General features: G+C 39.1%; 1 protein-coding gene and 1 long non-coding RNA gene across 7 annotated transcripts in view; both read left to right on the forward strand.

Annotated features, from left to right (window-relative positions):
• LOC139764647 (uncharacterized) overlaps nucleotides 1-9,262 on the forward strand; it is a 64,855-nt gene extending 55,593 nt beyond the window's left edge. For 2 of the 5 annotated variants that reach the window (XR_011716437.1, XR_011716434.1), the window contains exons 8-14: nucleotides 931-1,027; nucleotides 3,200-3,359; nucleotides 4,618-4,728; nucleotides 6,142-6,300; nucleotides 7,351-7,514; nucleotides 8,584-8,706; nucleotides 8,959-9,262. The gene's annotated coding sequence lies outside the window, so the exon portion shown is untranslated. The other 3 variants (XR_011716435.1, XR_011716436.1, XM_071691507.1) reach the window with 3 other exon arrangements.
• Nucleotides 9,263-12,264: 3,002 nt separating this feature from the next.
• Nucleotides 12,265-16,088, forward strand: part of LOC139764649 (uncharacterized) — a 32,596-nt gene continuing 28,772 nt past the window's right edge. For both annotated transcript variants that reach the window (XR_011716438.1, XR_011716439.1), the window contains exons 1-2: nucleotides 12,265-14,216; nucleotides 15,495-15,638. This is a non-coding gene — a long non-coding RNA (uncharacterized lncRNA). The remainder of the gene's footprint in view (nucleotides 14,217-15,494; nucleotides 15,639-16,088) is intronic.

Consider the following 16,088-nt stretch of genomic DNA (forward strand, 5'->3'; position numbering starts at 1 on the left):
GTGAACGAATGTGGCCTTTTTTGTCCGTTTTCCTGACGCTACCTTGCTGAAGCAGGAGGTAGTGATGCTGTTTCCTGTGGGGCAGGGTGTTTTGCTAGGAATGGATGAAGGCAAGCATGAATATGTACATGTGTATATATGTGTCTATGTATGAACATAGACACATATATGCTTATGTGCATGTATGGGCATTTATGTTTGTGTATATAAGTGGATAAGCTGTTCATCTGCTTCCTGGTGCTACCTCATTGATGTGGGAAATGGCGATCAAGTATAATGAAATGTAAATAATTCATTTTTGCTTTTGTTATTACCACCCTACCACTTAATTTCATAATTGTTTTTCCTTACTTGGACTGCCAGTTTTGTATGTACATACAAGTGTTGCGTTGTTCATTTGTATGTGCTGGCTGCTTTGCCTTCTAATTAAAGTTTCTTGTTGGAGATTTCCAGCTTGTTTGTTTTACTAGATGTCATGTTCCAGTTTGCCCAGGTTTTGCTTATTTCTAAAACATAGATTTAGTATAATTTTGTGAAAAAAAAGAAATTTACCTTGCAACCCCAAGATATCTGGCAATGTAACGGCAGTAAACATAAACAACCTGGTGTTGGAGGGATTGGGTGACCGCTACTGGCGAAGATCGGCTTATCAAGACATTACCATCCCTGTCCAGTTGCAGAGCGCTGTATTTGATTGAGTATAATAACAGTAAATAAAGTCTGTACTCGAGTATTTTGTTTTCCATTTCTTGAATACCATCATACAATCTCTTGAATTTATGTATGCTGTCTATTAAAGTGGATAGGTATATGTGCCATGTTGTATCCATATTTGATGATACTTGCTTTTGGGGTTCATCTTGAAAGGATGGATAAATTTTTTTGTAGGAATATTATGTACGTTCTCTATAATAGTATTTTTATTTGCAGAGGCCCAGTGGTGGGAGAGACATTGAATGGCTATCCATTGAGTGAATACCTTCACAAGACTGGCCAGGCGAGTGTTTTTGGTAACAACATATTTCAGGTGAGTTATGAAATAAAACAGATTTGCTATGAAATTAACATGAGAAATGGAAATATTTACTGCCTTATTGAAAAAAGGGTGTAATAATAAATTGAGATTCCTTCATTCCATGTGAACTACTGCTTCAGGTTATGGACACACGTGTTATGAGATGTTATTTTTATTTATTTTTCCTTTAAGTCAGATGCTTGGAAATGTATGAGGAATTTGTGTTTTGTAGATATCTCCCATGAACAAAATTTTAATGTCTTACAAAAGTAGGGAGAATAAAAAGATGTTCTGGAAGGAGGTAAATAAAGTGCGTAAGACAAGGGAGCAAATGGGAACTTCAGTGAAGGGCACAAATGGGGAGGTGATAACAAGTAGTGGTGATGTGAGGAGATGGAGTGAGTATTTTGAAGGTTTGTTGAATGTGTTTGATGATAGAGTGGCAGATATAGGGTGTTTTGGTCGAGGTGGTGTGCAAAGTGAGAGGGTTAGGGAAAATGATTTGGTAAACAGAGAAGAGGCAGTAAAAGCTTTGCAGAAGATGAAAGCCGGCAAGGCAGCAGGTTTGGATGGTATTGCAGTGGAATTTATTATAAAAGGGGGTGACTGTATTATTGACTGGTTGGTAAGGTTATTTAATGTATGTATGACTCATGGAGAGGTGCCTGAGGATTGGCGGAATGCTTGCATAGTGCCATTGTACAAAGGCAAAGGGGATAAGAGTGAGTGCTCAAATTACAGAGGTATAAGTTTCTTGAGTATTCCTGGTAAATTATATGGGAGGGTATTGATTGAGAGGGTGAGGACATGTACAGAGCATCAGATTGGGGAAGAGCAGTGTGGTTTCAGAAGTGGTAGAGGATGTGTGGATCAGGTGTTTGCTTTGAAGAATGTATGTGAGAAATACTTAGAAAAGCAAATGGATTTGTCTGTAGCATTTATGGATCTGGAGAAGGCATATGATAGAGTTGATAGAGATGCTCTGTGGAAGGTATTAAGAATATATGGTGTGGGAGGCAAGTTGTTAGAAGCAGTGAAAAGTTTTTATCGAGGATGTAAGGCATGTGTACGTGTAGGAAGAGAGGAAAGTGATTGGTTCTAAGTAAATGTAGGTCTGCGGCAGGGATGTGTGATGTCTCCATGGTTGTTTAATTTGTTTATGGATGGGGTTGTTAGGGAGGTGAATGCAAGAGTTTTGGAAAGAGGGGCAAGTATGAAGTCTGTTGGGGATGAGAGAGCTTGGGAAGTGAGTCAGTTGTTGTTCGCTGATGATACAGCGCTGGTGGCTGATTCATGTGAGAAACTGCAGAAGCTGGTGACTGAGTTTGGTAAAGTGTGTGAAAGAAGAAAGTTAAGAGTAAATGTGAATAAGAGCAAGGTTATTAGGTACAGTAGGGTTGAGGGTCAAGTCAATTGGGAGATAAGTTTGAATGGAGAAAAACTGGAGGAAGTAAAGTGTTTTAGATATCTGGGAATGGATCTGGCAGCGGATGGAACCATGGAAGCGGAGAGAAAGAATACTTCCCACGTATTCCCTGCGTGTCGTAGAAGGCGACTAAAAGGGGAGGGAGCTGGTGGCTGGAAATCCTCCCCTTTCTTTTTTTTTTTTTTTTTTTTAATTTTCCAAAAGAAGGAACAGAGAAGGGGGTCAGGTGAGGATATTCCCTCTAAGGCCCAGTTCTCTGTTCTTAACGCTACCTCGCTAACGCGGGAAATGGCAAATAGTATTAAAAAAAAAAATCACTTTGTAAATATGGGGTAGGCATACTTCTTGCATTGCAAACCAGTGTGAAACTGGTGTCCTTTATATGGCTAATGCTGCTTTATACTGGCTACTAAACATGTTGTGTTATATACATAGGATGTCTATATTTGGTTTCCTGTTTATCGAATGGATCAGGTGCACAGTTGGCTAACTCGTATATTCCTGCACTTTAAGTCGATGTATGTGAGCAAACCAAGGCTGTATGCTCATGATTTTATACATATTACTTGGAACCAAAAACTGTCGTGTTGGCCTTCATAATTTTAGACAAACTAGCAGGCATATCTGTAGATTAGTGGTGGTCAGTGGTAATAATTGTAATAGTAGAGGAAATGGAGTTTAGTGGTTCTGACATATTGTGGTCAAGGAATATAATCAATAGTACGTGGTTGCTTTTGGTTAAGCATTTCACTTTGCAGGTGAATGGCCACTCGCTAGACAGCATAACTCGGGAGTTCCTACTAGATGGTGTAGATCAGAATGTACAGGAAAGTTGGTGTGCAAACTACATGGAAGTGGATGTATTCACCATCCGTGGCAGTCCCATAGCAGGAACGATCTCTGGAGTGCTAACTAGTGGTAGGTTTTCTGCTACATAATGGTCTTGTTTTGATCTAGTTGGGCATAGGAATGGGATAAGGAACCTCTTAATTTTTCCGGAGGAAAGTTCCACTTTTTCCTAATATTTTCTAACCATAAAAATGATATCAATGTTAAATGAAGGCGAGCTTGGGATGGGGGCGAGTTGTCTAGGCAAGGTGGTAGAATAGGGTCAGTGCAAGGATTACCTTACTTGATGCTAGAAGCTTTATTAGTTATTGTTGTACACACATGATGACACTCAATATGTCTAGATGGGATGATAAGGGGCGTAAATGCAAGTCTTTGAGAGAGGGATGAGTATTCAGCCTGTGGGGATGAAAGGGCCTGGGAAGCAAGTGTGTTTAATGATGATACAGTACTGGTGGCAGATTCAAGTGAGAAACTGCAGAAGTTGGTGACGAGTTTGGAAAAGTATGTGAAAGGAGAAAGCTGAGTGAATGTTAATAAAAGTAATCCCTACTAGTATGGCATCATAACATAAACCATACTAGTTTAATTGGGGTCCTTTATAGGTTAAATGAAAATGTAATGCAAATTTGATATGCAGTGCAGACTAACAGGTCTTCCGACAGCAAAAGTGTATGTGCAACCATAGTTTGGGCCATAAAGCTCATTTCTCCAGGTATTGGTAGGTTAGGTGAGGTCATGTGCCTTGACCTGCCACCTAGTCAAGGTGCCGTTAGAAGGGTGCCCTGCTATATGCCCCACATCATTCAGTGGCTAATTAGCACGTCTTTGGTGCACTAATTATAATATGAAAGTTGAACTGTTAGCATTGAGAATAGTTCTCTCTCAATAATCAATTGGTGGTGACAGAGAAGGGACAAAGAGTTGGCAAAATTCAACAAACTTGATAGGCAAACTTAGTGCTCCAAATTTAAGTGTGTGTGTACAGCAATAAATATAGACAGTTTGCTCATTTTCCCTTTTCAGTGTAACTTTTCTTGCCGCATTCCTTGGGACCACCCAAAATTTCCATGGCTGGGCTACTTAAGAGATAAAAGTGTATTAAAGGGAAAATATTTTTCAGCAGATTTTGGTTGCAATGAATATACTAGGTAAGGGGAAACAGGATTGAAAATACTGCAGGTGTCTCTCCTGTATCATAAAAGGCAACTACTAATTATGAATGAATAGTAAAGATGTAAATTTCAGAATTAACATTTGCTGCTCATTGTTTTTCTTGCACAATATCTTTCATTATTACGGTACTACAATTTGATGTAAATTTCAGGTTGATGACACTTGGTTCATGTTGGTGGCTAATGACTATGATCCTGAAGACTTTCTTGACCCATACACTGTAACATCAGAGGTCTTTGCCTGGAACAGTTTCCCAGAATCGGTAAGGTTAAGTGTTTTTGTTAGTATGTATAATTGAAGGTCAGGTACCTGAGGACTGGTGGAATGCTTGTTCAGTGCCATTGTATAAATGCAAGGGGAACAGAAAGTGAATATTTGAACTAGAATAGAGGAAGTTTGTCTAGGATACTTGGAAAGTTGTATGAGACTTGTGATATAGGGTAGCATGCACAGAGCATCAGATTGTGGAGGAACAAAGTGGCCTCAGAAGTGGGAGACGCTGTTTCGATCAGGTGCTTGCTTTGAAGAATCTTTGATATACTTAAAGAAAACACTTGTGTGTGGAATTTATAGATCAGGAAAATATATGATGTGGTTGACATGCTTTGTGTATGCTCTGAATGTATGGTGTTGGAGGAAAGCTACAAAAACTAGCTTAGATTTTCTATCAAATGAGTAAGGCATGTGTGTTAAGTGACAGAGAAGGAGTGGTGGTGCCAGGTGAAGGTAGCTGTCATATGTAATGCACCAAAACCACTGCATTATATATTGAACCAGGTCATGTGAAGTGTCTGGGGTAAACCATGGAAAGTTTAGTGGGGCTTGGATGTGGAAAGGGAGCTGTAGTTTTGGTGCATTACACATGACAGCTAGCAGACCGAGTGTGAACGAATGTGGCCTTTGTCGTCTTTTCCTAGCGCTACCTCGCGCATGTGCGTGGGAAGGTGTTGTTTCATGTGTAGTGGGGTGGCAGTGGGAATGGATGAAGGCAGCAAGTATGAATATGTACCTGTGTATGTATGTATTTGTTTATATACGTTGAAATGTATAGGTATGTATATATGCGTGTGTGGGCATTTATGTATATGCATGTGTATGTGGGTGGGTTGGGCCATTCTTTTGTCCATTTCCTTGTGCTACCTCGCTAACGCGGGAGACAGCGACAAAGTTTAATAAATGTATGAAATATTTACTTTTTTTAATCATACTTTGTTGCTGTCTCCCGTATTGGCAAGGTAGTGCAAGGAAACAGACGAGGGAGTCCAACCCACCCTCATACACAAGTAATACATGAACGCCCATACACGCACATATACATACATGTACATTTCAACATATACATACACAGACGTACATACATGTACATATTCATATATGTACATATATGGAAATGGAGGGAGGAAGAACAAGGACAAGTTGGAAGGATGGAGTGAGATGTAAGAGATGGACATGCAGTCAACAGGCTGGATCAGGGCATGTGAAGCTGTTAGGAGAAACTGTGAATAAGGACATGTAGTTTCTGTGCATTATGCATGAGAGGTAGTGTATGGGAGCAAATGGGGCCATTTTTTCCTCTGCTCCTGATGCTGCCTCGGAGTGTGGAGAAATTGTGTACATAAACGATATATATTTTTTTCATATTGTGTATGTCATGTATGCATACTCTTCTTCACAGTTTACTGTAGTGGCAGAATATGTGGCAGACCACACCACCTCTGGGATGTTCATGACATCCAACCTTCCAGTCAAGGAAAGTTTCTTTACGTTAGCTCAGCTTAAGGTTGCAGACCATCCCCACTTTGAAGACAATATAAAGTACACAGCAGGAGTCTTGGTAAGTTCTTTCTTTATTCCTAGTAGTGTTAGGGCATACAAATGAAATTCTGAAGTCACAGTCACCAATTTATTTTCATGTGGTAATGAATATCTAAAGCATATTTTAACATACTTTATGACAAAGGATATTAAATTCTTTGCACTTGTCTCTTATTTGGACAAGTATGCCTTTATACTAGTTAAATTGTACAATCAGACTGTAAATTACTTTTAATTCTAAGGTGTCAATATGACAAACTGGAGAAAAATCCTGAAGAAAGCCTTTGCTATTAGTCTCGTATTGCTTTCCTCGTATGGGAATCTGTGGAGCCATCAGTGACACTATACCAGTCTCTTGCTATAATGAATGACCACTTAACCCTACTGAGAGGAGAGCAGAGGTTGAATTCAATTTGATATCAACTGCACCCAGGGTAAAAGCAATTTATGCTGTGATTGTACATTGTTTCTTTACTAAAGTTAAGCAAAAACTTGCGTGGATATGGTATTGTCTCGTACTTAAAAAGTCTGTAAACTTGTCATGATGACAGTTACCTGTAGTTTGCCTAATAATCTGCAAATAGTTTGTGTGGGAAAACAAGGGTACATAAAGTTGCAATCATGGTGCAAATATAGTATCTCGTGTAGGACTTTGCTCCTGATTAGAAAACCTTCCCTTGAGACATGTAGAAATTGCTTAGCCTTTTTGGTCTTAAAAGCTCTCAGCTGGGCAGAGATTAAGTTCATAAAAAAAAAAAGCTTGTTACAAAAAATACTTTAGTTTTGTTCAAGAATGTTGGTTCCATTTATAAAATTTAGTTGCGGATATTTACAAAACACATTGTTGCCCACTTAGAACCCTATTGACAGTATTGTATTGGTTACGGAAGAATTTTGCCTTTTTTTTTTTCCTATGACTTTTATATTAAAAAAGATGGCCAAATTCATCATCCATCCTTACTGACCAGAGGTTTTTTTGCATTTTACAAAATGATGTAAGGGAATCTGTATGTGCGCGAAAGTTGAAAACCATTGCAATATGGGAATACTTAAAAATTCCAATTTTCAGGTATACCGATACAATAAAGTGACAGAATTTTGAAATGCTCCAACATTTGACTGCTTATGGAGTGGTTGACCAGTCAGTGCTTCAATGTGGATAACAGCCTTTATTTGCTCCTTGTTTCCAGTGCTGAAGCCAAGTTGTATGTATATGAATATCACCATCCTGAGGTAAGTTGAATGTTCTGGAAAAATAGAAAAATGTCAGTACCAGTAAATTTACCTTAGTCTCTCCTTTAATGAAACTAATTCCTAACTACATGCCCTGGTTCAATCCATTGACAGCATGTCGACCCTGGTATACCAAGTCATTCCACCAATGCCATCCTCCATCAAGCCACCTCACAACACATATTGTCCTCAAACATTTCATTTCCAACACATCCACCCTCCTCCGCACAACTTGACCTATAGCCCACGCCTTGCAACCATATAACATTGTTGGAACCACTTTTCCTTCAAACATACCCATTTTTCCTCTGAGATGCCATCCTCCAGCACTTCCTCACATTGCCCTCTCCCTCCCTCTCTCATTCCTTCACCAAGGTCCCCACCCCCCACCAGTGCCACCCTCCCTCCCTACTTCACCAAGGTGACCACCCTCCACCATCGCTTCACTCCACAAGAGATACGCCTCCAGATTTAGGGCCACACTGGGGTATTTTGACACCAGGATCTTATTGAAGTTTGATACACATAAATCTCTGCCATCTTAGGTTGGTATGGTTCAGTGGGTGGAGACTGAACGATGTTGGTGATAAGCATTGGAGACACAGTAGGGGTAATGGTGGTAGTGGTGAAGGTCACCAGGGGATTCTCTGATGGGGTTAATTCCAGAACAAAAGTGGAAACATGGTCAAGCATTAAACAGCAGATAAATGTAGCTTTCCCCTTGCTTTTCAAGAACTGTGGAACAACGGGTTCAGAAGAGGTATCACAACATTATATCCTCAGGAAAGAATAAGATTGCTACTCATAAGAGGCTCTTCTGTAAAACAGATAAGTAACTTATGAAACTATTCCCATTTTGTAAGAGGCTAACAGATAACACTTTCCAGAATGGAGGACCAGTAGGTCGCTCTTTATGGAGCAAAAATGGAAATAAGACAGTTTCATAGTCTCAATGTGAAATAGGTTAGGCATAAGCTAAGTTGTATGAAAAAGACTTGCATAGGCTAGGCTAAGTTATTGCCATACAATGCTTGTGAATTTGTCTTAATTGCTGTATGTATTTTTACAGGTGATGGTCCACTACATGATAAGCCTCTGCTTGATCCTGTCACATGCAGTAGCAGGTATTCTTGGTGCTGACAGCCCAAGCATCACAGGAATTTCAGCTACGATTCTGTGACTAATGATTCCTGTGAGGATACCACTAGTTTAGCAATTTGGATATTTTCTTTGTTCACCAGAAGTAACCATTTGTGGTGCTGAAATTTGTATTTACTTATAATTTTTTCCCATATGACTTGGCTTAAGTCAAGAGGGCTTTTTATAGTATTACAGAAAAGTATTAAAGTTTAGTAAATCAAATGAGGTTACAATTTAGTTCATATTACAGCCAAAGTTTTAAACTTACATTTTACAGTTAACTTGATTCCTATCTCTCCCACAGGACGCGCACCATGATGATACCTCCACCTCAGTCCTCACATGAATCCCTGCCTTCAGGTTCAGTGCTGATGCATAGGCCTACGTCTACAGACTTGGGACAATCTATCAAAAAAAATAGACCTAAAAATTAGAGAACTGCAAAACAAGTGCAATCTACTTGCAGTTAAAATTCCTAACCAATAATTCGTCTATTGTTTCTTTGAAACAACTTTTTAACACATCTCAGATTTGCTGATACTCTTATCTCCAAATCATAGTGTGTGGACAAGTTAATGTATTTCTTTACTGGAAAAAAATGTTTACAGAACTGAATGTTTGATTTCCCAGGTAGAAATAATTTATAACAATCCACAGATTGTTGTGACAAAGGTATGATATGGTTATGAAACATCTTTGGAGTTTGTGTGATGTCTTTTATCAAATAAGGAATGTATACCGTATAATGGTCATTATTTATTTATTATACTTAGTTGCTGTCTCCCGCGTTAGTGAGGTAGTGCAAGGAAAAAGACAAATGAATGGCCCAACCCACCCACACACACATACATAAATGACCACACATGTACATATTCATACTTGCTGCCTTCATCCACTTTCATCGCCACCCTGCCACACATGAAATAGCACCCCACAATCTCCCCATGCGGTAGCACCAGGAAAAGACAACATATGCCACATTCGCTCACATTTGGTCTCTAGCTGTCATGTGTAATGCACCAAAACCACAGCTCCCTTTTCACATCCAGGCCCCACAAAACTTTCCATGGTTTACCCCAGACACTTCACATGCCCTGGTTCAATCCATTGACAGCACATCGACCCCAGTATACCACATCATTCCAATTCACTATTTCTTGCACGCCTTTCACCCTCCTGTATGATCAGGCCCAAATCGCACAAAATCTTTTTCACTTCATCCTTCGACCTCCAATTTGGTCTCCCACTTCTTGTTCCCTCCACCAATGACACACATATCCTCTTTGCCAATTTTTCCTCGCTCATTCTCTCCATAACTACTAAAGAATTCGACACCTTAAAACCCATCCAAAAAAAAATACCCCCTCCAAAAAAAAAAAAAAAAAATGATAGTTAACAAAAATCACCAATCTCTCAAACCTACTGAATGCAATAACCTTGCTTTTATTCACATTTACTCTGCTTTCTTCTTTCTCACACTTTACAAAGCTCGGTCACCAACTTCTGCAGTTTCTCACCCGAATCAGCAACCAGCTCTGTATCATCAGCAAACGACAACTGACTTGCTTCCCAAGCCCTCTCATCCACAAGAGACTGCATAATTGCCCCTCTCCAAAACTCTTCCATTCTCCTCCCTAACAACCCCATCCATAAACAAATTAAACAACCATGGAGACATCACACACCCCTGCCGCAAACCTACATTCACTGGGAACCAATCACTTTCCTCTCTTTCTACTCTTACACATGCCTTATATATCCTTGATGAAAACTTTTCATTGCTTCTAACAACTTGCCACCCACACCATATATTCTTAATACCTTCTACAGAGTATCTCTATCAACTCTTATCATATGCCTTCTCCAGATCCATAAATGCTACATACAAATCCCTCTGCTTTTCTAAGTATTTCTCATATACATTCTTCAAAGCAAACACCTGATCCACACATCCTCTACCACTTCTGAAATCTGATACTCTGTACATTACTTTACCCTCTCAATCAATACCCTCCCATATAATTTCCCAGAAATACTTGACAAACTTATACCTCTAACTTGAACACTCGCCTTTACCACCTCTGTATAATGGCACTATGCATGCATTCTCCCAATCCGCAGGGTTTTCACCATACATACATTGAATATCCTTACCAACCAGTCAACAACACAGTCACCCCCTTTTTCAATAAATTCCACTGCAATACCATCCAAACCTGCCGAATTGCTGGCTTTCAACTCCTACAAAGCTTTAACTACCTCTTCTCTATTCACCAAACCATTCTCCCTGACCCTTTCTCTTCACACACCATCTTGCAAAGCACCCTTTATCTGCCACTCTATCATCAAACACATCCAGCAAACCTTCAAAATACTCACTCTTATCTCCTCACTTCCACTACTTGTTGTTACCTCTCCGTTTAGCCCCCTTCACTGATGTTCCCATTTGTTCTCTTGTACACTTTATGTACCTCCTTCCAAAACATCTTTTTATCCGCCAACAATGCCCATTCTTCACTAAGTTTTCAGTTTGAAAAAGTGTGCATGATACTGAATCGCTGTTCTGCCATGAAGTGCAAATTAGCAAAGTAGTCTCTGCAACACAAACCTAGAGGTGCATCTCCTGGGTATAAGTGATTTGAGTGTGCTGCTGCATCCAAATTATATCCAAGAAAAATGTCGAGGTCACTTTCATCTCGAAGGTGTAAATTCACTTTGCATATATTATGGAGAACAACACACGCCATGATTATATGATAGATTTGTTCTGTCTTGACCCCGAGTCACTTCTCCATGCAAAACATGCCACCTTCGTTTCAGCTGTCCAATCCCCCTTTCCACAGTACATCTAGTTTTCTTCTTGTGTCCTGTAATACATGAATCTTATTAAGTACAAATCTGAGTTTGGACGTTAGTCCCAGGCTAATCATCTAGCTTGTTTTCTCATAATCTAGAAATCTTTTGCACACTGGGTTAGGTTAGGTCAATTTTGGATTGTGGAAACACTTAAAAGACATGAAACCTGTTTCTTCTACAGCCTATGTAGATATGTAAATAATATTGACATTTTGTCAAGTAAACATGCAAGAAAACGTTAAACGTTACCCATTACAAGCTGTCTGAGAACCATCTTCAGGTTTTAGGTAAAGCATCAAAAGCCAACACTTGCAATGGTAATTACTATCACCAATAAGATCTACAGCACCCACACCACCACCTAATCTGCATAAATTCTGTTTTGTCTACCATCTGTCTGTGCAATAACCCTACTTCCAGTAGATTGTGTTGGTCCACAACATGATCTTTTCCAGTTGCAATATAACGCAAGGTCATCATCATCACTCAGTTCCGGCGTGATATTGAGCCATGTTCCTTGCTGTAGTACTTTCTATTTCCCGCTAAAGCTCTGATCTATTTCTCAATCTGTGACCACCTGTCTTCCCGCACAGTCAAGCCGGTATCTTCTGACATCCATCCCCTCATACACACCCCCAGAACAACGGAGCCTGAAAGTTTTCAGCTGAACAAGTGTTTCTTGTCCCAGCCATGTTTGCCTCACTAAGCAAATTCTTAACTGCTTTTGAGGCTTCTCCATCCCTGAGGCATCAACCAGGAATCTGGAAAAAAAGAAAAAACTTTGATATGTATTATGCAAAATACAAACATGTTTATTATACTTAATCGCCATCTCCCGTGTTAGCGAGGTAGCGTAAGGAAACAGACGAGAAGTCCAACCCACCCACATACACATAAATGCACCACATATACATACATATACATTTCAGTGTATATATCTGTATAAGAGTGGATGAGCCTTTCTTCGTCTGTTTCCTGGCGCTTCCTCGCTGGCGAGGTAAACTGCGATTATAATAATATGAATGTATATGTAATATAGGTAATGTATACATGTATGTATTCATACTTAAAATAATAAAGTATACGATATAAACAAAGATCGACAATTATTCAACCCTTTGTATCTCCATTGTTTTAGCAACTTGGACTAGTGAGCAAGGTTGCAAACATGTCCTTTTCACCATCTTCCTATGTCACTGATGTAATGTAATGCAATAAATATTTGTTTACGGAAGTGTATGTTTCATTTATAGAAATAAGACTCCCTGATAAAAGCCATTATCTTGTCTGACTAAAATCAATTATCAAAAATCAGGATAACTAAAAAAAACCCGCTTAAAACTGATTATCTAAAAGATCTAAGATCCACACTTACATAACTTTAAAAGAGCCATTAAATTTAATGATCTGTGATGATAAAAATAAAAAAAAAGCATTTTGTTTTGGTCATTTTATAAGTAGTTTACAAAAGCCTATATAAGCTCAGCGGACAGACAGTTACAACCGTCCAACCCCTCTGGTGTCTGACCCCAGACTGAGGCTGACCCAGTTCTAAGGGCCTAGGTCAGCAGCTAGATCATAGCACTAAATCAAGGGTCGGCACATAAGGCCCTGAAGTGTACAACCTAAGTTCAACACACTTCACAATACAATTATCAATAAACTCACAAATAACACGAGAGCTACTAAATACATTATCAAAAAAAAAAAAAAAAAAAAAAAAAAAAAAATTCCAACCACCACAAATAACTGAGTTAATGATTGAAAGTTACGTTTTCTTTTAGTGATCTTATGATTCGTTTTCCTTCTTGGCAAGAAAAAGTGTCTAAGTAAATAATTTTCAAAGCCACTATCTATCTATCTATCTATCTATGACGCCCTATGACTCCCTTCTGCAACCACCTCCCCAAATAAAGATATGTCCATGGAAATAGTCTCCATAACTAGTATACATCAGTGCCACTTTTTAACTTTTAGTGGCTCACCCTTATTTCTGGTCATAATTTCTCATAAGGAACTTTCTTAAGTGAGTTTGGACTGATGTACTAACTGCGTTTTGGCTGTGTTTCGAAGCCTCATTGAGTCAGTTGAATCGGAACAGCTTCATTCAGGCGAGTCTCGTATTTTCCACTGCTGTACTACAGAATGAAAGGAAAAGACGTCTTAAAAATAACTATAAAAGCTTCAGAATTGTACTATTGAGTTACCTTCCTCTTTAAAACGTAATTTCTGGTATAAAAATCCAAGTTCTGTACGTTATTTCATACTTTATGAGACAGGTTCGAACTTTACTGCTTCACACAAGTAAGAAGAGAACGTATGAAACACTGCCATCTATGTTTTGGATATGGTACTAAAACTGCCACCTATGTTTTGGATATGGTACTATCACAACACTTCATTAAATCGTGATCTTGATATCATTTACAGTTATATAACCATCAAAGACATTGAAAACCATCTTAATTCCACGCCTGGCATCTAATTAAGGACTCTCAACACCATCAGGAGGATAGAAAACAGATAATTCCTGTATTTCCTCGTGATGTTGAGTTACCAGCTAGGAATTTGACGCCGTGGCCAGGTCGTGCCAGAGTTTCCAGGGATGGTATAAATTCCATGAGCCAAGATGGCCATTTGCTGGTAGGAGCCGCTGACGGGGAGGACCTACGCGTGACACACCCTCCATCAAACCCTTATTTTAAGGTTAGTATATGCAAATTGTTCGAGAAATTTATTGACCAGTTGTAATGTTATGCATAAGGGTCAAAGTGGGGTGTCGTAAAGTGTCATTTTTACGGTAATTAGCAGAGATATGGCTGGCTTGACGTACGGTCCTTCTGTTAACCCATGCGGGAAGTGGCGCACACACACACACACACATATATATATATATATATATATATATATATATATATATATATATATATATATGCGTGCATCTGATCCTGAGTATGAGTTCATTTAAATCAAGTTTGACGACATTGGAGAGGCTCTCGTGTGTGTGTGTGAACCATCGTAATGATCGTTTGGTAGTTTCGTTGGAGGTTGTTGTTCTGCAGCTAAAACGAAGCGCCAAGTTTATTTTCCACTTGATATTCACACTACACCTCATGTTCGGCCATGGCTCAAGACAGTTGTTATCCTAACGAGGATAAAATGGGTCATTTCGACCACCTAAAGCTAAGATAAGGCTTGATCGCCCGCCATCTTGTTTCCGACAAGGGCCCAAATGTCATTGTTTACGTTATTACTATTACAAAATAACACACCCAATCCTTTCCTATCTTCATCTTGCCGTCGATAATGACCTAATGACCAGAATTACCAGCAAAATGCAATGATATAATAGTGCGGTGATGATGAGGGAATAAAGCCAGTGGCTGAGAGCAATAATTGTACTTACGTTAACACCGATGACGGTTAATGAAGAACAAGTTAATATCTAAGGTTAATGTGTTTAATTACCTTGTTATTTTAACGTTAATACCTAAGGTTAATGTGTTTAATTACCATGTCATTTTAACGTTAATATCTAAGGTTAATGTGTTTAATTACCATGTTATTTTAACGTTAATATCTAAGGTTAATGTGTTTAATTACCATGTCATTTTAACGTTAATATCTAAGGTTGTGTTTAATTACCATGTTATTTTAACATTAAAATGTTAATGTAAATCATGTGATTATTGCTGCTGGTTTTCACACTGGGGTCAAGGTTGAGTGTTGCCGCAGTAGTGTTGCCTTAGTTTGTATATATTACTACACACAACACAAATGATCATCATCTCGGGTTCCAGGATGATGAGGCAGGCGGGCCCACACCAAGGAGTCGACCCCAAGCCTGGGGCTGGATCCCAACCTGATCCCTCACACCACTTAACATCCTCGTATATACTCGAGATTATTGACATGACAACACACATCACTTACGTCAATCTGGTTCACGAAGAATTGACACCTCTTTGTTTCCCTCCCCCGCAGGTCACTGTGACTCCTTGAACCGGCTTGTGGGCTCGAGCACGACTTCTACTACTACAACTACGGAGGTCCACGTCCACGTCTTGACAAGTTCTCCTCCACCTCACAAGTGATCAGATCCTGAACCTGTTGACTCGTATAAATAATGTAAGTATAAGAAACAGCATCCGATCCCATGTAACAACATTGGATCTCTTTACTTTGGCTCGGATCCCATTGAATCCGATAGGCTCGTACGTCTTTTGATGGGTGACGTAGAATCACCATGTATTTTGTTATAATGAGCTCTATTTAAACTTTTTCATTGGATTTTATTATTAAATACCTCAAAATGTGTTACTAATAAATTGTTTTAAACAATTTTTTTATATAGTTGGTACACAGCCAACATGGTGCATTTGACCATAGCCTATTGTGATTGATGTCAACACAAAAATAATTTACATATGAAAACCATACAGAGATGACCCTTATGGTGTGATCGGCCCTTACTCTTAGCCTCCTTCTCTCAAATACTCTTCCAAACTCAGTCACAAAATTCTGCACTCGCTCAAATCTATCAATGCTGTATCATAGCAAACAATAACTGACTGACTT

This window comes from Panulirus ornatus, chromosome 50, assembly GCF_036320965.1.
Source record: "Panulirus ornatus isolate Po-2019 chromosome 50, ASM3632096v1, whole genome shotgun sequence".
Classification (NCBI taxonomy): domain Eukaryota; kingdom Metazoa; phylum Arthropoda; class Malacostraca; order Decapoda; family Palinuridae; genus Panulirus; species Panulirus ornatus.